The 21,480-nt window shown below is 38.1% G+C and overlaps 1 protein-coding gene and 1 pseudogene across 2 annotated transcripts in view; one reads left to right on the top strand and one right to left on the bottom strand.

The window, feature by feature from the left end:
• Nucleotides 1–916: 916 nt before the first annotated feature.
• On the top strand, nucleotides 917–3,307 carry LOC309809413 (nudC domain-containing protein 1-like; annotated as a pseudogene). Its single transcript, XR_014296193.1, has 4 exons — nucleotides 917–1,034; nucleotides 1,164–1,340; nucleotides 1,635–2,657; nucleotides 2,786–3,307. The product of XR_014296193.1 is annotated as a nudC domain-containing protein 1-like (transcript).
• A 16,226-nt stretch (nucleotides 3,308–19,533) lies between these two features.
• Nucleotides 19,534–21,480, bottom strand: part of SLC35F5 (solute carrier family 35 member F5) — a 44,045-nt gene continuing 42,098 nt past the window's right edge. The window contains exon 16 of the mRNA XM_082630810.1: nucleotides 19,534–20,366. The gene's annotated coding sequence lies outside the window, so the exon portion shown is untranslated. The remainder of the gene's footprint in view (nucleotides 20,367–21,480) is intronic.

Below are 21,480 nucleotides of genomic sequence, written 5' to 3'. Positions count from 1 at the left end.
AGGTAGACTTTTTTTTTTTTTGCAGTACGCGGGTTTCTCACTGTTGTGGCCTCTCCCGTTGTGGAGCACAGGCTCTGGACGCGCAGGCCCAGCGGCCATGGCTCACGGGCCCAGCCGCTCCACGGCATGTGGGATCTTCCCGGACTGGGGCACGAACCCGTGTCCCCTGCATCGGCAGGCGGACTCTCAACCACTGTGCCACCAGGGAAGCCCTAAAGGTAGACTTTATGAAACACTTAACATATTCATTGAGTAAGCAAAATTAAGATGCAAGTAGAATTATTTCTAATAGCAAATATTACTGCTGAATGAAATATAGGTCAACCTGTGTGCATGTTTGTGTGTGTGTGTGTGTGTGTCTTATCTGCAAAAATGACCAGGTCTTGACCTTCATCCCTTGCTAAATCCAACAGGTTTTAAACCAAAACTTTATCAAAGAAAAACAATGTATCATAAAGTTAGTATTCCTATGATTACATGCTAAGGGCAATTTTTACATTTATGGCCCAAATTAGCTAATGTATTTTCTTACATTCAGGAAGATGTATTTCCCTGCTTATGATTAAAATTCAACAAATATAATTCCAATTTCAAAACAAAAACCCAATAACAAAGTGCTGCCCCTGCAAATCCTCGTAACAAATAGAGTCCTACCTCTGGTGATGAGCATCTATCTTCTTTTCCACTCCTGTCCTAGGAGAGGAGGCATAACCCTAATGCCCTCTGAAACATTTTGGCAGTAATTGCAATGGTTCTTCAGGTTTTTCTGAATCTAATTTCTTTTTTTGAGTCTAAGTTTAAAAGTACAGGAGACAGTGATGGGAACCATGCCGCCTCCCAGCCACGGTGATATACGTGAAGCGCGGACCTTTCAACACGAACTTTATTAATTCTCACGTTAGGACCCTGGAAGGCGATGGAGGTGGCCACTAATTGCTCCCTGCGGGTGAAAAGACCTCTGTTGGATCCCCACTTCGAGGGTTATAAGCTCTCCCTCGAGCCGCTGCCCTGTTACCAGCTGGAGCTGGACGCAGGCTTGTCTGGAGCAATGCTCAGTCTATGTATGATTATTCCTCACCACTGAGACAAGACTTTTCTGTGTACTGTGCCTATGAATCAGGAGTTTTCCCTGTTCTGCCTAGTGGGAAAGTGACAGCTCCTAGCCTTGTCTGTGGCAGAAGTAAAACTTCGAGATGATCAGTATACACTGGAACGCATGAGCTATTGGAGGTATAATTACCTACATTGTGATTCATGGTATCAAGACAGTGTCTACTACGTTGATAACGCTGGAAGAATTATGAATTTAACAGTGATGCTTGGGCTTCCCTCGTGGCACAGTGGTTAAGAATCTGCCTGCCAATGCAGGGGACACGGGTTCGAGCCCTGGTCTGGGAAGATCCCACATGCCGCGGAGCAACTAAGCCCGTGAGCCACAACTACTGAGCCTGCGCATCTGGAGCCCGTGCTCCGCAACAGGAGAGGCCACGACAATGAGAGGCCCGCACACTGCGATGAGGAATGGCCCCCGCTCGCCGCAACTGGAGAAAGCCCTCGCACAGAAACGAAGACCCAACACAGCTAAAAAAAAAAAAAATAAATAAATAAATAAATAAATAAAAAACAAAAAACAGTGATGCTGGATGCTGCCTTAGGAAAACCACGAGAGGTGTTTTCGACTTCCTACAGATTTGACAGCATATGATAATCGCCTTCGCGCATCCATCCATTTCACATCTTCTACTTGGGTTACCTTGTCAGATAGAACTGGAAGATTGTATCTCATTGGAACAGGTGAACGTGGAAATAGTGCTTCTGAAAAATGGGAGATTATGTTTAATGAAGAGCTTGGCAGTCCTTTTATCATAATTCACAGTATCTCATTGCTGAAAGCTGAAGAACATTCCATAACTACGCTGCTTCTTTGAACACAGAAAGAGGAAATGGATATGGAAGGAAGTGGTTTCTATGTTTCCTTGGAGTGGGTCACTGTTAATAATAAAAATAATAAAAAATATGAAATTACTAAGCATAATATTCTCCGTGGAAAGTCAGTGCCCCATTATGTCGCTTTTGAGCCCGATGGGAATGGTCTAATCATTGTCTCCTACAAGTCCTTTACATTTGTTCAAGTTGGTCAAGATCTTGAAGAAAGTAAGGATGAATACATGTCAGAGAAAATCAAAGAACCTCTGTATTACTGGCAACAGACTGAAGATGATTTGACAGTAACAATACCGCTTCCAGAAGACTGTATTAAGGAAGACATTCACACACAGTTTTCGTCTGATCAATGTCAACGTTGTGCTGAAGGGTCAGAGGTTTCTGGAAGGAAATCTCTGTTCATCTATGGATCATGAAAGCAGTATATGGATAATTAAAGAGAACAGTAGCTTGGAGATTTCCTTGATTAAGAAGAGTGAAGGACTGACATGGCCAGAACTAGTGGTCGGTGATAAACAGGGAATTTATAAGAGACTCAGCTCAATGTGCCGCAATAGCTGAACGTTTGATGCATTTGACCTCTGAAGAACTGAATCCAAATCCAGATAAACCTCCTTGTAATGCTCAAGAGTTAGTTAGAAGAATGTGGCATTTTCTTTGAAGAGAGCTCCAGTTTATGCAGATTTGATGGCAGTACATTAAAAACTACTCACGTGAGATCTGAGCTTACAGGGCAATCAACTAGCTTGAAATCCGAGGAAAAACAGGTACCACCAGGGAGAGACTGGATAGGAGAGCTGGTTCATCTGAACATGGGGAGAAGGAAGGATTGCCATATAAGTGGGTGAATCTCGGAAGCAACCAGTACCTTTTCTCTGTCATAGTGGATCCTAAAGGAATGCCCTGCTTCTGTGTGCACCATGATGTTGACGCCCTACACTGGCAACCACTCCCCGCAACCAAGATGATACATGGGAGCATTATCGCAATTTTCAATGCTTTAGGCTACATCCAAGCATCAAAGAGAGACATACATTTTTTTGCCTGTGCTCCAAATTATTCTTATGCAGCCCTTTGCGAGTGCCTTCAACGAGTTTTCATCTATTGTCAGCCCACTACCATGTCCACTGTACTTTACAATAGGAAGGAAGGCAGGCAAGTAGGGCAGGTTGCTAAGCAGCAAGTAGCAAGCCTAGAAACCAGTGATCCTATTTTAGGCTTTCAAGCAACAAATGAGAGATTATTTGTTCTCACTACCAAAAAACTCTTTTTAATAAAGGTAAATACAGAGAATTAATTACTCCAACATGTTGGCTTCTCTGTACTGGAAAAGTAGTCAGTGGTAGCTGGAAGGCTAGGCAGTTGTGCTGTAACCTGTTAAGTTTTATTGTGTTAAAATTATCTTGTATGAATTTATTTTTTAAAGGATATTGGAAATATATTCGAGATTATGAGTCTATAAAAGCTATGGAATGAAGCTGCAAATTTAGAGAAAATTAGCTTCTGTAAAAAATGTAAAGATAGTATTAGCAAGTATAATTTTTTAAAAACAGAGGCTAGAATCTCATCTTTTATATGAAAGATGTACACTTCATTGTTTAAAAATAAAAATATTTATCATGTAAAAAAATAGTATAGGAGACATTATTTTTGAACTGCTTATCCATTTCATGCTGTATGAGGTTTTACTCTAAGCGGAAGGTAAAAATACTTTGTACTTATTAGGGACACTACGTTGTTTGCCAAAGGACCTCAAATTGGCCACCTGTGCTAGGAAAACACACCATGTATTCAGCCCCTTCATTATCACAGGTGGGGAAACATTTCTTCTACCAAAAACTCAAATGACACAAAAATGCGTAAAGATTCCTGACCTCTTGTCAGTCATTTGGTGTCTTCAATAGCAGCAATTTCTAAACCATATTCCATGGAACAGAAACATCTCTACACGCATGGATAAACATTTAGCCAAAAATGCAAGGGTTGGGTGGTTAGTGGTTAAGAATCCGCCTGCCAATGCTGGGGACACGGGTTCAAGCCCTGGTCCAGGAAGATCCCACATGCCGCGGAGCAACTAAGCTCATGCGCCGCACTACTGAACCTGCGCTCTAGGGCCCGCGAACCACAACTACTGAGCCTGCGAGCCACAACTACTGAGCCCGCGCACCACAACTACTAAAGCCTGTGCTCCAAGAGCCTGTGTTCTGCAACAAGAGAAGCCACCGCAATGAGAAGCCTGCTCACCACAAGGAAGAGTAGCCCCCACTCGCCGCAACTAGAGAAAGCCCGCACGCAGCAACAAAGACTCAACGCAGCCAAAAATAAATAAATAAATAAATTTATTTTTAAAAAAAGCAAGAGTTTCCGGGGGGGCGATCCTTGATCAAATAAGTTTGAAGAAGACTGAAAATTGGACCCCAACCTTTCTAGGAAGTCATTATTTACATAGGATATTAAATCTTTCACGTGATCCTGCAGTGAAAGCAGGAACATGTAAGCATGTTTCCCAATTTATTCAACCATGGAATCAGCTTTTGGTTTTATCTTTTGTTTCGGAACGCCCACTGAGTTAATCTCATGGGACACTGGTATTCAGCAGGACTTGAATCAAGCAGGTATGCTTAAGTATTCCATCTAAAATAAGTGTCAGGAAAGAAGAAGATCTGAGCTGAAAATTCAGGTTTACACAAGTATATCCAAGATTGAGTGGTTTCTCAACACTGTCCAAGAAAATAGGGTTAATAGTCCTGAATTAGCACCCAGAAGAAAAGGTCTCATAGTTATGTCCTTAATTTGATGGTTGAAATACTTCAATGCATTCTTGGTTGAACTTCTGGGATATTTTTTTCAGATTGGGTTTAGTGCAGCTCAGATGAATGCTGATGGTCAAGGCCAGGCTTCTTTTTCTCTCCATCATATTTATAGAAGTTTCATAGTTGATGTTTTTTAAAGCACCCGATCACATTCTCCACACTGCTCACCAAATAAATCACTTGTAAGGCTCTTTGTCTACATAGGCTCATGGAGTTTATCATTCTGTATTAGGCTTAACTATTTGCATTCTTTTGGGGGTATATACCAGAAATGTTTCCTGGTGCAGGAAGTGATAACTGCTCTCTCATTAGAGCAATTTTTATATGCACCCACCAAAGTCATATTTTTTTAAAGGACTCGTCATCTTGATTAGGGTCCAGGTCATTCTGGAATAGTACAGACACTTAGAGATGATGTAGTAGTTGATCATTTAACTAAAGCATGATTACCTGCTATTTTTTGGTTTGAAGGTATAGTTACTTACCTGTTAAGGTTTTTTCTTAATCTTTATGAAAGCAGTACCTGTTGTATATTTTAGATTCCCTTAGCTCTTGGGGTGATTTGGGTCTATGTGGCCAGATTTGATTCCAGATGTTTCTCCTCAATGCCAATTTAAAACTAAATGTGTGTGGCAAGATTCAAGTGGAGATGCTCAAACAAGAGGAAGGTGTGAGCAGCCCAAAGGCCCCTTAAGAATGTCACATGGAGGACATCACCAAGAAGGCTAGATAAGAGGCTCCTGACTTCCCCTCCACAGAAGTGCACCACAACAAAGAGCAGCACCCACTCACTGAAACTAGAGAAAGCCTGCACACAGCAATAAAGACCCAACGCAGCAAAAAACAAAACAAAACAAAACAAAAAAACCAGGCCGTTCTATATAGGTGCACAGGCACTACCGGTAACTTTCCCCTTTGGCTTGGCACAGAGTAAGCAAAAACACGCAGCTCTTGGTTTCTCCCTGATAGGAGCTAGACTGCATAGCTAACGTCCTGACTTTCCCAGCTGCTGCCTGAAGGTCAGGCTTCCAGTTAGCCTGCATCAGGGAGCTGAAGAACCTCCATAAGACTATCATTGGATTTTTCAGCAGAAACCTTGCAGACCAGAAGAGAGTGGGATGACATATTTAAGATGCTGAAAGAAAAAAACTGCCAACCAAGAATATTCTAGCCAACTTATCCTTCAGAATTAAAGAAGAGATAAAGATTTCCCAGACAAACACAAGCTGAAGGAGTCCATTACCACTAGACTGGCCTTATAAGAAATGTTTAAGGGAGTTCTTCAAGCTGAAACAAAAGGATGCTAATTAGTAACATGAAAATATATGAAAGCATAAAACTCACTGGTAGACGTAAATATATATGTGAATTCAGAATACTCTAATATTGCAATGAGGATGTATAAATCACTTATAACTCTAGTATAAAGGATAAGAGAAAAAAGCATTAAAAATAACTACAGCTACAATAATTTGTTAATGGATACATAATTTAAAGAGATGCAATTTGTAACATCAAAAACATAAAATGTGGGAGGGAGAGTAAGCATATGTAGAGCCTTTGTATGCACATGAAGTTGTTATGATAACCAGAGAGTGAAAACCTACAGTAGATACAAAAAAAGATAAGAAGGAAGCAAAGCATACAATTACAGAAAATCATCAAATCATGAAAGAAGAGAGCAAGAGAGGAACAAAGGAACTACAAAAAAAGCCAGAAAACAATTTAAAAAATAGCAATAGTAACTCCATACATATCAAAAATTAAATGTAAGTAAACTAAGTTCTCCAGTCAAAAGATATAGAGTGGCTGAATGGATTTTAAAATTATAATAATGATAAGACCCACATAAATGCTGAAAAGAGTTTTAAAGATACACATAGACTGAAAGTGAATGGATGGGAAAAAGCTATTCCATGCAGATGGGAACCAAAAGAGAGCAGGGTAGCTATATTTACATCAGACAAAATAGACTTTAAGTGAAAAACTGTAAAAAGAGGCAAAGAAGGTCATTATATAATGATGAGGTGATCAATTCATCAAGAAGGATATAACATTTATAAATATTAATGTGCCCAACATCCAATTGAACAGATATCAACACAGTAGTTGCAGGGGACTTCAATATCCCCCTTTTGACAATGGAGAGGTCATTCAAACAGAAAGTCAGTAACCAAACTGGACTTAAACTACATGTTAAAGATGAACATAACAGACATATACAGAACATTTCATCCAAAAGCAGAAGAATACATACTCTTCTGAAGCACACACAGAATATTCTCCAGGATCGGTCATATGTTAGGCCATAAAACAAGTGTTAACAAATTTAAGTACATTGAAATTTTAGCAAGCATCTTTTGTGACCACAGTGGTTTAAAACTAGAAACCAATAACAAGAGGAAAATTGAAAAATTCACAAATATGTGAAGATTAAGAAACATGCTCCTCAGCATGGACATATATACACTACCAAATGTAGGTAGATAGCTAGTGGGAAGCAGCTGCATAGCACAGGGAGATTAGCTTGGTGCTTTGTGACTGCCTGGAGGGGTGGGATAGGGAGGGCAGGAGGGAGACGCAAAAGGGAGGGGATATGGGAACATATGTATATGTATAACTGATTAAATTTGTTAAATAAAAAAAAATGTAAAAAAAAAAAGAAAAAAAAAAGAAACATGCTCCTGAATGGATCAAGGAAGAAATCAAAAGGGCAATCAAAAAATATCTTTAAACAAAAACAAAAACACAACATACCAAAACTTGGGGATGCAAAAGCAGTTCTAAACAAGAATTTTATAGCATTAAATGCCTACATTAAGAAAAAAGAAGGATCTTAAATAAACAGGTTAATTTTACACCTGAAGGAAACTAAATAAAGAACAAACTAAACCCAAAGTTAGTAGAAGGAAGGAAATAACAAAGTTCAGAGCCAAAATAAATAGATTAGAAACATAACAGAAAAGATCAATGAAACTAAGACAAACAAAACTGACAAACCTTAACCGGACTAAAAAAAAAGAGAGAAGACTCAAATGATTAAAATCAGAAACAAGAGGAGACATTACAACCACAGATACCACAGAACTACTAAGGATCGTAAGAGACTTCTATGAATAATTACATGCCAACAAACTGGACAGTCTAGAAGAAATGGATCCATTTCTACTAAGACTGATTCATGAAGAAACAGAAAATCTGAACAGACCAATTACTAATAAGAAGATTGAATCAGTAATCAAAACCTCCCAATAAAGAAAAGTGCAGGACCAGAAGGCTTTGCTGGTGAATTTTACCAAAGAGTTAAAAAGAAATAATACTTATCCTTCTCAAACTCTTCCAAAAGATAGAAGAGAAGGGAACACTTCTAAACTCATTTTAGGAGGCCAGCATTACTCTGACACCAAAGCCAGAAAAGGCCACTACAAGAAAATTTCCTTGGCCAGTATCTTTGATAAACAAAGATGCAAAAATCCTCAACAAAATATTAGCAAACTAAATTCAACAGCACATTAAAAGAATCAAACACCACGATCAAGTGGGATTTATCTCTGAGATGCAAGGATGGTACAACATATGCCAATCAATAAATATGATACACCACATTAATAGAATGAAGGATAAAAATTATATGATTTTCTAAATAGATGCAGAAAAAGCATGTGACAAAATCCAACACCCATTCATGATTAAAAACTCTCAACAAATTAGGTATAGAAGGAATGTACCCCACATGACAACCCCACAGCTAACTCCATACTCAACAATGAAAAGCTAAAGGCTTTTCTTCTAAGATCAGGAACAACACAAGGATGCCTACTCTTAGCACTTCTATTTAACATAGTACCAGAAGTCCTAGTCAGATAAATCAGGGAAGAAAAAGAAATAAAATGACATCCAAATCAGAAAGGAAGAAGTAAAACTGTCTATGTTTGTAGACGACATGATCTCATATATATATATAAAAAAAAAATCCTAAAGATTCCATCAAAAAGCTGTTAGAACGATAAATGCATTCAGTAAAGTCACTGAGTACAAAAATTAATACATAAAAATCAATATACAAAAATCAGTTGTATTTCTACTCAGTAACAATGAACCATCAGAGAGAGAAATTAAGGAAAAAAATCCCATTTATAATAACATCAACTATGGTAAAAATACTTAGGAATAAATTTAACCAAGGAGGTGAATGCTCTATATGCTGAAAACTATAAAAGAATGATGAAAGAAATTGAAGATGATACAAATAATTGAAAAGATAGTCCATATTCATGGATTGGAAAAATTAATTGTCCATACTTATCCAAAGTGATCTATGGATGCAATGCAATCTCTTCCAAAATTCCAATGTCATTTTTCACAGAAACAGAAAAATCAATGCTAAATTCATCTGGAACCACAAAAAAGACCCTGAATAGCTAAAGCAATCTTGAGCAAAAAGATCAAAGCTGGAGGCACCGTATTTCTTGATTTCAAACTATATTACAAAGCGATAGTAATCAAAACAGTATGTCATTGGCATAAAAACAGACACATAGATCAACGAAACAGAATAGAGTGCCCAGAAGAGAAACAAACCCATACACATCTAGTCAATTAATTTTTTTTTTTTTTGGTACGCGGGCCTCTCACTGTTGTGGCCTCTCCCGTTGCGGAGCACAGGCTCTGGACGCGCAGGCTCAGTGGCCATGGCTCACGGGCCCAGCTGCTCCGCGGCATGTGGGATCTTCCCGGACCGGGGCACGAACCTGTGTCCCCTGCATCGGCAGGCGGACTCTCAACCACTGCGCCACCAGGGAAGCCCTAGTCAATTAATTTTTGACAAAGGTACCAAGAATACACAATGAGGAAAGGATAGTCTCTTCAATAAATGGTGTTGGGGAAACTGGATATCCATATGCAAAAGAACGAAATTTTTGGATTTGACACCAAAAGCAAAAGCAACAAAAGCGAAAATAAACAACTGGGACCAAATCAAACTAAAAAGCTCTTGCACAGCAAAGGAAAACATCAACAAAATGTAAAGGTAACCTATAGAATGGGAGAAAATATTTGCAAACCACATATCAATAAGGAGTTAATATCCAAAATATATACAACTCAATAGCAAAAGAAACAAAATAATCTAATTTAAAAATGGGCAAAGGACCTGAATAGACATTTTTCCAAAGAAGACATACAAGTGTACAATTGGTATATGAAAAGAAATTCAGCATCACTAATCATCAGGGAAATACAGATCAAAACTACAATATCACCTCACAGCCTGATGACTTTTTTTTTTTTTTTTTTTTTTTTGCGGTACGCGGGCCTCTCACTGTTGTGGCCTCTCCCGTTGTGGAGCACAGGCTCCGGACGCGCAGGCTCAGCGGCCATGGCTCATGGGCCCAGCCGCTCCGCGGCATGTGTTATCTTCCTGGACCAGGGCACGAACCAGTGTCCCCTGCATCGGCAGGCGGACCCTCAACCACTGTGCCACCAGGGAAGCCCCAGCCTGATGACTTTTATAAAAAAGACAAGAGATAACAAAAGCTGGTAAATATGTGGAAAAAAGTAAACCCTTGTACACTGTTAGCAGGAATGTAAAATGGTATAGCAGCCACTATGGAAAATAGTAAACAGGTTCCCCAATAAATTAAAAAACAAAACTACCATATAGTCCAACAATCTCACTTCCGGGTATATATCCTAAGAAAACAAAATCACTATCTCAAATCGGTATCTGTACTCCCATGTTCATTGCAGCATTATTCACAATAGCCAAGGTAAACCTAAATGTCTGTCGACATACAAATGGATAAAGAAGATCATATATATATATATATATATAATATATTTAATACATATAATATAATATATATAATATACATTTATAGTATATAATATTATTCAGACTTTAAGAAGAAGGAAATCCTACCCTTTGCAACATGGATGAACTTGGAAGGCATTATGCTAAGTGAAATAAGACGTACTGCATGGTACTACTTACATGTGGAATCTAAAAAGGAAAAAGTCAAACTTCTAGAAACAGAGAGTAGAACAGTAGTTGCCATGGGCTGGAGGTTGGGGGAGATGACGAGTGGTTGGTAAAAGGGCACAAACTTTCAGGTATAAAGTGAGCAAAGTTCTAAGGATCTCATGTATAGCATGGTGACTATAGTTGAGAATACTTTATGGTATAATTGAAATTTGCTGAGAGTAGATCTTAAGCTTTTTGACCAAAAAATAAATATAGTAAGTACGTGAGGTGATGGATGTGTTAATTTATAGTGGAAATCCTTTCATAATGTATACGTGTATCAAATCATATTACATATTACAACTTATTTTGTCAATTATCCCTCAATAAACCTGAAAAATAAAAATAAAAATTTGCTTGTTCATTTGTTTCTTAATAATAATAACTGGTTTATGGCCCCAGGAAGGAAAATTTGGGCCAACAGAGCAAACCGGATAATCTGGCTCTTCACTTACCTCTGTGAAGTATCCTAGCATTCTACTCCAGGAGGAAAATTGATTCAAGGTAGGAGTTAACATCCTGATCAAAAGACCCAAGATTGTTGGCTCATATGCAAGCTCACAGGTCTAGAGTAAAAAACACTAGATTGGGAATCAAAGAATGTGAAATTTGTCAGCAGCCTAGTTGTCAGGAAACTTGGAGTACGTTAGGGTGGCCATATAATTGACTGAATATAAATTACATTCTTTATTGGAGCACTATTAATGATTATACCAGGACAACAAGATGTAAACTGGGACTGTCCTCCACAAACTGGGACACGTGGCCATCCTAATTCTGTCACTAGAAACTCTCTAGAGACCCTTCCAACTGTAAAATGATGACCCTATGATTAATGAACCAGTTTAAAATTTTATCTCTAATGGTTAGAACTGACAAATGCTTAATGACTTTTCAAAATAATTAAGATGAAGAGTTTTAAATAATTAGAGCAAAGTTTTGAGAACACTATCTCCTTAAGATTCTGTTTTCAGTCTTTCGTGAGTCTTCCAAGATATTAAGAAATTATTGCTCTTAGTTCCTCTTTTTCAACACTTCCGTGAATACACTATCCTGAATGCTTTAGCTCTCATCCTCTCAGTCACTAAAAAATATTTTTCATGTTCTATTTTTATGTTTGGCTTTAAAGCAGCCACAGTTTTGAGGAGCTGAGGAAAAGGGAAAGGATGGCGGTGGGCAGTAGAGGAGGAGGGCTGGGAACGATCATAGAAGTCCAGGGCAGGCATTTCCCCCCAAATCCTCTTTCTGGAGTGGACCTGAGATGGACAATACCAATCCTGGCTTCAGAGTATTTCTTGTACTGTGACATCTTCACGTACTGTGATTCTGCTGTTTAAAGATAACATGTTTTCCACACAATCGGGCCTCCAAACGCAAGCCAGCTACTTAGTGCCTATGCCAGCTCTGGGCCTGCTTGGCCTCTGCTCTCTAGCTTGGAAGAGTTGACATCCGGAGGCTCCAAGTGCCAAGCTCCCGGTCACGCCCTGCAATGCGAGTCAACGGCAGGAAGAAAAGGAAAAGCAGGGCCCTTCTTTGTCTTCGTCTCCAGCTGCATCATGTGCGTGGCTCCTGCTCTTCTCGTTGTTCTACAGGAAGATCTGCTTTATCAAATACCTGAGATACATCTTGGAGACAAAGGTATGAAAGAATGAGTGCAAATGTTTGAATAAAAGGAAACTTTAGAAATCAAATAGTTGTTGGGACTTCCTTGGCGGTCCAGCGGTTAAGACTCAGCACTTCCATCGCAGGGGGCGCGGGTCTGACCCCTGGTCAGAGAACTAAGATCCTGCATGCTGCGTGGTTCAGCCGGAAAAAAAAGAACCACCAAATACTTGTTTGCACAAGGACAGATCTGAACTTCTCATGTATTTTTACTGAAATAGAAGTACATACTATAAGCAGAATATACATATGATTTTACACAAATGCATTAAAATAAATCATAAAGGGCTTCCCTGGTGGCGCAGTGGTTGGGAGTCTGCCTGCCAATGCAGGGGACGCGGGTTCGTGCCCCAGTCTGGGAGGATCCCACGTGCCGCGGAGCGGCTGGGCCCATGGGCCATGGCCACTGAGCCTGCGCGTCCGGAGCCTGTGCTCCACAACGGGAGAGGCCACAACAGTAAGAGACCCACATGCCGCAAAAAAAAAAAAAAAAAAAAAATCTGAGGTAAAAATCTGCATTAAATTACATTTAGGCAAATCTATCTCAGATTGTTTCCTTAATTTGTTTATTTATTTAACATTTCATCTTTCTAAAGTACTCTTTCATCACCTCTGGCCTTCTGGGTCTAGTAATTAAGGTGACTTTTGTATAAAATGATCTCTACTACAGGGATGGGAGTATTTGCACTTAGCTACTGATTACTCAATACAGACCGATCAGATAAAATTAAAATGTTGCAACTTGATCAGAATGATGCACTCTTGTCTTATGTTAAAATACAAATCACAGTATGTTGACACAATAATTTCAGCTTTAATTTACTAGCCAAAGGGGATTAAGAGTATACTATAAAATTTTAGTACAGTTGACCCTTGAACAGCTGTTCAGATTGAACTGCACAGGTCCACTAATATGCAGATATTGTTCAACAGTAAATATTACAGGACTATAAAGGTCTGTGGTTGAATATACGGATATGGAGGAACCATGGAGATGGAGGGTCGACTATGAATTATACTCAGATTAACCCCCGTGTTGTTCAAGGGTCAACTGTATAGAAAATATCTTGGACACAAAACAAACCTTCCCAAGAATTTACCAGTAAGACTATAAAGAAAGGCAAAATAAATATATATACCTGGTTCCACAAAAATATTGCTGCCTAACCTCTAACACAAATCTGAATATTAAGACCCACTTCAGATTATACTAGTTGAACTGTACCTACATCGTGTCCTGGCATTGACTTTTTTTTTTTTTTTGGCCACTATCAGGTATTTCATGTTATACTAACAAAGGGAATTAGCATTTTCAATGTCCTGTCTGCATTCTTTCTAGCCTCCTTATGCTCAGGTTTTTAAAAACAGGTATTTCAAAATGCAGTCAGAGGCTCCAGTGTGTGGGGAAAGTTCTCACACCCATGTTTCCAGTGCTCATCCTGCAGGCCCCCAGCAGTCAGCAGTTTAAGGAGATCATCCTGGATGGCTGCAAATGCTTTATTCAAGTTCCACATATGTCGCCAAACCCCAATCACTTAGCTGCATATGCTTTTTGTTGTATGTACTCATCCCCAAATTTACTGTATAGATTTATTGTTTTTAATATCTTTATTGGAGTATAATTGCTTTACAATGTTGAGTTAGTTTATCCTGTACAACAAAGTGAATCAGCTATATGTATACATATATCCCCATATCCCCTCCCTCTTGGCCTCCCTCCCACCCTCCCTATCCCACCCCTCTAGGTGGTCACAAAGCACCGAGCTGATCTCCCTGTGCTATGCGGCTGCTTCCCACTAGCTATCTAGTTTACATTTGGGAGTGTATATATGTCTATGCCACCCTCTCACTTTGTCCCACCTTCCCCCTCCCCACCAGCGTCCTCAAGTCTCTGTTCTCTACGTCTGCATCTTGATTCCTGCCCTGCCACTACGTTCATCAGTACCGTTTTCTTAGATTCCATATATGTGCGTTAGCATACGTACTGTATAGATTTAGATGGCGGGGTAAAGAAAAAGGACCCTGGTTGTGATTATTTTCTTTAACAAGATGGAGTTAAATGAAACAGACCTAATAGTATCTTAGCCCAGTACTTTTCGCATTCCCAGTTTTTTAGATTATAAATTCACAACAGTGAATACACTAGTGACTATTTTTAAATAAAACACTGAATAATTTCATGCTATAAAAATTATATGCTCACGGGCTTCCCTGATGGCACATGGTTAAGAATCCGCCTGCCAGTGCAGGGGACACGGGTTCGAGCCCCGGTCTGGGAAGATCCCACATGCCGTGGAGCAACTAAGCCCGTGCGCCACAACTACTGAGCCTGGGCTCTAGAGCCTGCGAGCCACAACTACTGAGCCCGCGTGCCACAACTACTGAAGCCTGTGTGCCTAGAGCCCATGCTCCACAACCAGAAGCCACCACAACGAGAAGCCCGTGCACCAAAACGAAGAGCAGCCCCCGCTCGCCGCAACTAGGGAAAGCCCGCACGCAGCAACGAAGACCCAACGCAGCCAATAAATAAATAAATAAAATTTAAAAAAATTATATGCTCAGAATTTTAACTTGGGTTTGTTTTGCAGCTTATTTAATGCTGTCTGAAAATCAAGCAGGTAATGAAAACTACATATTTGAGCATGCATTATAGGAGGCAACATAGTGGAGACTCTAATATGGCCAGTCGTTTAGAAAAGCATGCCGATTTATCTGATACACTCAGCCTCCAGAAACTGTCATGAATTCAAATATGATTCCTTCAATGCTGCTTTAAAATCTGACTGAAAACTTTTTTACAGAGTCTGGATGCTAAGCTGTAATGAAAGCAGAAAACAGGTCTATGCAATCTCACCGTTACCACCACACCACTCTCTGTAAAGCACCAAACACGCATACAGTGTTTGGCGTTCTCTCTTGAACTAGAGAACTTTTAGAATCACAGAATTTGAGAGCTGACAGGAACTTAGAAGGCGCTAAGTTTAGTTCCTCCCTTTCCATTTGAGAACAGGATGGGGAGGATGGAACCAGGGAATCAGCATTTATCAAGCCCCCCAGGCACGCAGGACCGGGCACTTCCAACTTTACTACCTCAATTCTCACAGTCCCAGGTAGGTAGCATTAACCTCCATTTTACAGCTAAGGAAATGTAGGCCTACCTGGATTAAATACCCGTGTCCCTCTCCTGCCCCCCAGTAAATCCACTAATGGAGAACAGGGGAATTCCAACGTCAAAGTCACTGCTCTTTCCTGAGGGTAATGATTCACAAAGCGTGGTCCTAGGACCAGCAGCAGGGGCATTACCTGGAAACTTGTTAGGAATGCAGGTTCACAGGCCTTGCCCAGCCCTTCTGAATGAGAAACTGTGGGGTGGGCCCAGCAAGCCCTCCAAGCAATGCTGGTGGGCCCTCAAGTTTGAGAGCCACTGCTCTTTAGCATGTTGCCTCTTGGAAGCCTTACCTGGAGCACGCATATTAAAATACATATAATTCTACACTGAGCTACTGCAGAGGTCAGAAGAACTTAGTGTATTACCCCTTATCCCTGAATATTATGACAGGGAATGGCCTTCAACATTTTGCTTTAGATGTTACATGGTCTAACTGATTGACATTGAATGTTTTCATAAGAAAAAAAAAGTGAGAGCTATTCTGAATAAACAAATATTGCCAGTAAGATTCTGAAGAACTGTTTTCACCTTATGTCCCAAATAAATAAGACTTGAAACAAAAATCTTCTGCCTGCCTTATAAAGATCCACTGAAACTGACAAATACCCTTGCCTGACTGACTTTGCCATAATTAAAACCAGATATAGGAAAACCAAGTAGGGATATACTGAATGCTGAGCATACAAGGATCTAAGTTAAAGTTAATAAAAGTAGCTCTTAAGAAAGAAACCACATGTAAAATTAAATTAAAAACTAAGAATTTAATGAAGTACCTTGTTAAAAATTTCCATTTGGAAGGTTTTCTTTTCCAACTTTAAAATATCATGAAGGAAATGCTGTCTTCATCTGAGTGCTTCTCCACTCCAAACCCCCAAATGAAAAATAAAATAATTCACGTTACCAAAAATTCAAAATGTTCTCATTGGATATTTTGCCATTTCACTTCAGCATTTCGGCAAGTATGCCTAACCAGAGAATACTAATTCCTTTTCATATGTAATTTTTCCTTAAATTTTTGTCAATGATTTCATTAGTTGCCATTCTAGTATGTATAGTTATCATATAGGAAATTTTATAGGAAAGCCTTGTTTTTTAAATGCAATGACATTAAAATGATGCTTAGTTCCTAAGATATATAAAACACAATTTTTTTTAGAAAACCAAAAAATCAGAATGAAAATAAGGTAATCATTATAATAAGAGTTAAAGTTAAAATAAAGATTTCAATTATCATGTCATCTTGATGCCTAATGGCAAAACAAAAAAGCTTCATGTTAATATAACAATAAATTCCCAATGGTCATTATTTGCTTTGAATTTGTAATGAACTCCTTTTCTGTCCCCCGTTTTTTAAAGGCTCTTAATATTTAAAGGGAAGTTTCCTATGTACATATAGAGCACAGACTATGAAATATTGTACTATTAATTTTTCTACAGATGGATGAGGCTGATAGTATAAAAAAGGAAATGTGGGGCATCTAAAAATTGCAAGTCTATGTAAAAAAAGGTACCTCAATTTAGCCAAATGGAATTTTTGGTACATGACATAATAAAATAGAACCCTACCTTCAAATTCTGTGGACTGAGAATCTCATATATGCCCTGTCACCATCGAAGAAACAAAATCAGCACACAATTATGTTAGCTATATAAGTTAAATTTGCAGATGTCAGAGGTAGCAGCCATCTCTTAATTCTTTGAATTCTTCCTATAATATTATTTAGTAATAGAGAATATTTCAAAAGGAAAGTAGGGAGAAATGAGGCAGGATTATAACAACTAGAATTGCTTAAAATAAAAATGACATTTCATTTATTTGCTGATATGATTCTGGGAAATATATTTTTAAATTACTTCCTACTTTATCTTTCTTTAGAGATATTTTGTTTCTTCAACCAGCACACTGAGGATTAGTGCTACAGATCTTACCAAACTGCCTTATGAAAAGCCTTGGCTTCCAGAGAAGTCACACCTTGCAACCCCAGATTGGTTCTGCATGATTCACTGTGAAGCTGGCATGAGCATTCTTCCTGAAATAAGACTGTATACCTTTGAGAACATTCATTTAACCTTGTGAGCTCACTTCTATAGAAACAATTAATTTTATTCGTTGGCTGCCAGTGGGAAAATCAGTTTAATTTAAGGAATTAATTAAGTCAGGCTGACAGAAGTCAATATATCTTTTTAAAAATCAAAATTTATTTAACGGAATGTCTTACGTATATCTAATGGCTTTTCTGAGCTTCAAAAAGCGTTCATCTAAGCACTTTTAAGCCTGCCTCATTTTTCAGTTTTGTTTTAGTAGAGATTCTGATGTTCATCTCACCAAAAGTGTTTCTGACAAAACAGCAGACTCCCTTTCGTCAAGGTCATAATTTGAAACATTATACAATAATGGAATTTAAATTATGTATGGGAAGAAAAGGAGAAGACTGAAACAAGGTATTAGAAATCCCTATTTGGGTCTTTAGATTCAGAAAAATATAATCACAGGCCAACACTGTTCCAACAGAGATGAAGGACATTAGCAGTTACTTGAATGTAACCTCTCCCAACATTTCCAAAGGCCTGCAATGTGGTTGCTGTGACCCTAGGGCCCTGATACTTAGACTTCTGGGTAATCACAGAATGAAAGTAATCTACCATAACTTAATTTCCTGAGAAGGTGAACCCTTAACTACAAGGTGCCGAAAGGAAGTCTTCAACTGCTCACTGGCCGTGGCTACAGTATTCAAATACCAAAATCATTTAGATAAATATAACCTGGGAGAAAAAACAATATGTAAGTTGGCAAAGCAGCAGTAATCCCTACTTTCAGCTAACCAATGTAATTTTGCTTCCTTCTGAAGAGGTTCTTTGACAAAAAGCATAGCCTAGTGGAAGAAGACCTCCTCAAGATTTGTCCAGTATGTTAACAAGGCTTACTACTTCTGGAATCCTGAGTGACAACACATGATCTATATGACATGTGAACATAGAGCACATGGACAACCAAAAAATTCTAAGTTCAACCTCTTTTCCTACCATATTTACAGAAAAATTTAAAGCTTGAATTTCACTGACACTGTTTCAACTATTCCATCCTGTAAACTGCCGAAAGGTACTGGCGAACTGTCAAAACAGCAAAAACATAAAGTAGAGGGGTATACAGATAGGAAACGTCAACCAAACTTAGTCTTTGAGTAACTGAAATGTACTTCATTAGTTCTTTTCAAGAGAAAATTTCTTCGAAGTCCACATTCTTTACATGCCTTTAACCTGTGCCAAGCTCACAAAATCAGGATTATTTTCAGTTTAAGATTTATTGGTGGCACCAAATAGGATAACATCTATTTTTAAAATTTAATGTTATCAACAATCTTTAAAATTAATATAAAACCTCAGGACAAGCAGAAAGATGGCTAAACTTCATTTTAGACTTACGGTAACATCGAAGCAATTTTAAGAACGTGAATAAGACGAACTGAAGCTAAATATTGCAAAGGGAATTTTAAAAAATCAGATGTGTTAAGAAATTTTGAAGAGAAAGGAACTAATCTCACAAAATTTGAGAAGGAAATATGTTCTGATTAATCAAAAGCCTGGATGAATCCTGAGACATATACTCATCCTCTGAGGGCTACAGTGAGTAGAGTCCAGGAGCTGCTGCACAGTAAGGACATATAAGACCTAAGTTTAAAAGTTAAAATCAGGAGTATTTATATTTAATTTAAACTTGGTAGAGGAAATCTTCAAATGTAATTTTTAAAGTAGAATTTCTTCTTGCCTTCCTTCTTTGGTTTTTAACCATAAAAATTTATTTAGGAAAACTAAAATTACTTAAAGAAGATGCATCCGGTTCTAGAATAATTTGGCACGTTTATATGTGAAAAAAATCAGAAACCAACTGATAGATCTATAATACACACACATATATATAAACATTTTATTTTAATAATACTCTTTATCACTTCAATTTACATCATTCCATTATGAAAATGTTTAATTGAAGAGAGGATATTTCTTCAAAACTCTAAATAAGCAGAGCTTTATCAATTAAATTTACAGCAATACAGTCTTTAGAAGTACATAATTCTTCATTTTACAATACTTCTCCTTTAAAAATTTGTCATGATTTGTCACAGATTTATAGTAGAAGGCACCTAATGCTATGAAAGGATAATACAGTATATGTAGTGTAAGTGAACCAGACCTTTTCTCAAATATTGATTCTTTCTAAAGTCCTACCAAATTTGTGTGAATATATTTGCTGCATAAATTAAACATTTTCCGTGTTATTAATTTGTAATATTCTACAAAACTCAAAAATATAATACGTACCTATTATAGGCAGCTTATTTTAGCATTTTACCTGTAAGAAACACCAATCTATATACTTAAAATGATTTCTTGAAAACATTTTCATAATATAGTCCAGCATGTAACAAATAACATGTGAAAATAAAGTCTCCAGAACATTAAAATTTTATCCCTTGATTAGTTCAAATTATTTCATCAGCTGAATTCCTTGAGATGTGTAAGGCAGGTTGGTCCTTTAGATGGACTGTAGACTGAAACTTCCTATAACTGTAGTGATATGTACACAGCTACATAGCAAAGTACTTCATTATGAAAATGAAGAAAACAGACAAGAGGAAAATATGTTTTAGAGTTCCAAAGAACTGAAACTGTTATTTTTCAGACTAGGCACTGAAACATTTTTCTACAAAAACTTGTCAGAGATTGTCTCTTCACCGTATATTGTTCCATTATCAAGCTAAAAATAAAAACAAACACAGGATCATCATTAGGTTACAACTGTCATAGCTTTAATTTCTATAGTTTATATTTTTAAAAGCAAATTATCTTACCATTGAAATATATATCAAACACAGCCTATATACTTAATAACTGGATACCAGAACTTGAGGCGAGTTCTAAGAACTCATGAAAGTGAGTTCTACAGCAATGTCAAAGGCTGACATCCAATACTACTTTAAGATCACATAATAACAGTTTTATTCACGGTACATTCCACCATTACCCCTGTCAAGACAAAGACTGCTGCCCAACCTGCCCTACTTTCTTCTACTCTATTGTAGTCCATCTTCTTCAGTTTTCACTATCTCCTCTTTATCCAGCTCTCACTTCCAAAAATATCTGGGTGAGGGGTGGGTATGAGTGTGAGTATGGGAATAATGCACAGCATACTAGGGAGGGAAAATGCATAAATTATAGCATTAAAAAGCTTTAAAGAATAACTATTTGCATTTTTTTAATTTTAAAAATTAAAACAATTTTAAAAGAGCAAAATATACATACTTAGTTCTATTCTGTCCCCAAAACCTCAGTAAAAAGATAATAAAGGGATTTTTTTTAAAAAAGTATAAACCACATGGACATAGAGAAGAACAGAGGCAAGAAAAGAGCAGCCAACTCTTAGCTAGCAATGAAGAAATACAACCAGATGCCTCTGTAAGGAGGGGTGAAGAAACAACTAAAAATAGGCAGATTGGTACAAAGTTTATAGAAAAAGCAGTTAGACACTCAGATGCCCGCTCCTCACGTTTCACAGCTGGTCAAGTGCCTCTTCTCTATCCCAAGAGAAGATCTGAGGTTTATTCTCCAAAAAGGGTAGTAACAGAGGGTCTCTGGACTGGGGAAATGCCAGGCACAATCCTACATGGCTCAGGTAAAAGTAGCATTTATATAGGCATCACAATGTAAACACTGGTTACACATCTATTCAAAATCATAGGATAAATATCCTGGGATGATGCGGAGGTAGGAGCGATACAGGGCTGGAAGGCAGGCAAGTGCGGTGGGAGCAGAGGAAGGGGAAACTGAAAGTAACCTGTCCTCACGGGCCACAGTGGGAAAACCAACTGAAG

This window comes from Mesoplodon mirus, assembly GCF_964341445.2.
Source record: "Mesoplodon mirus genome assembly, chromosome: 8".
NCBI lineage: Eukaryota > Metazoa > Chordata > Mammalia > Artiodactyla > Ziphiidae > Mesoplodon > Mesoplodon mirus.
Note: the sequence above shows the minus strand (reverse complement) of the source record. Positions and strands in the feature narration are given on the sequence as shown.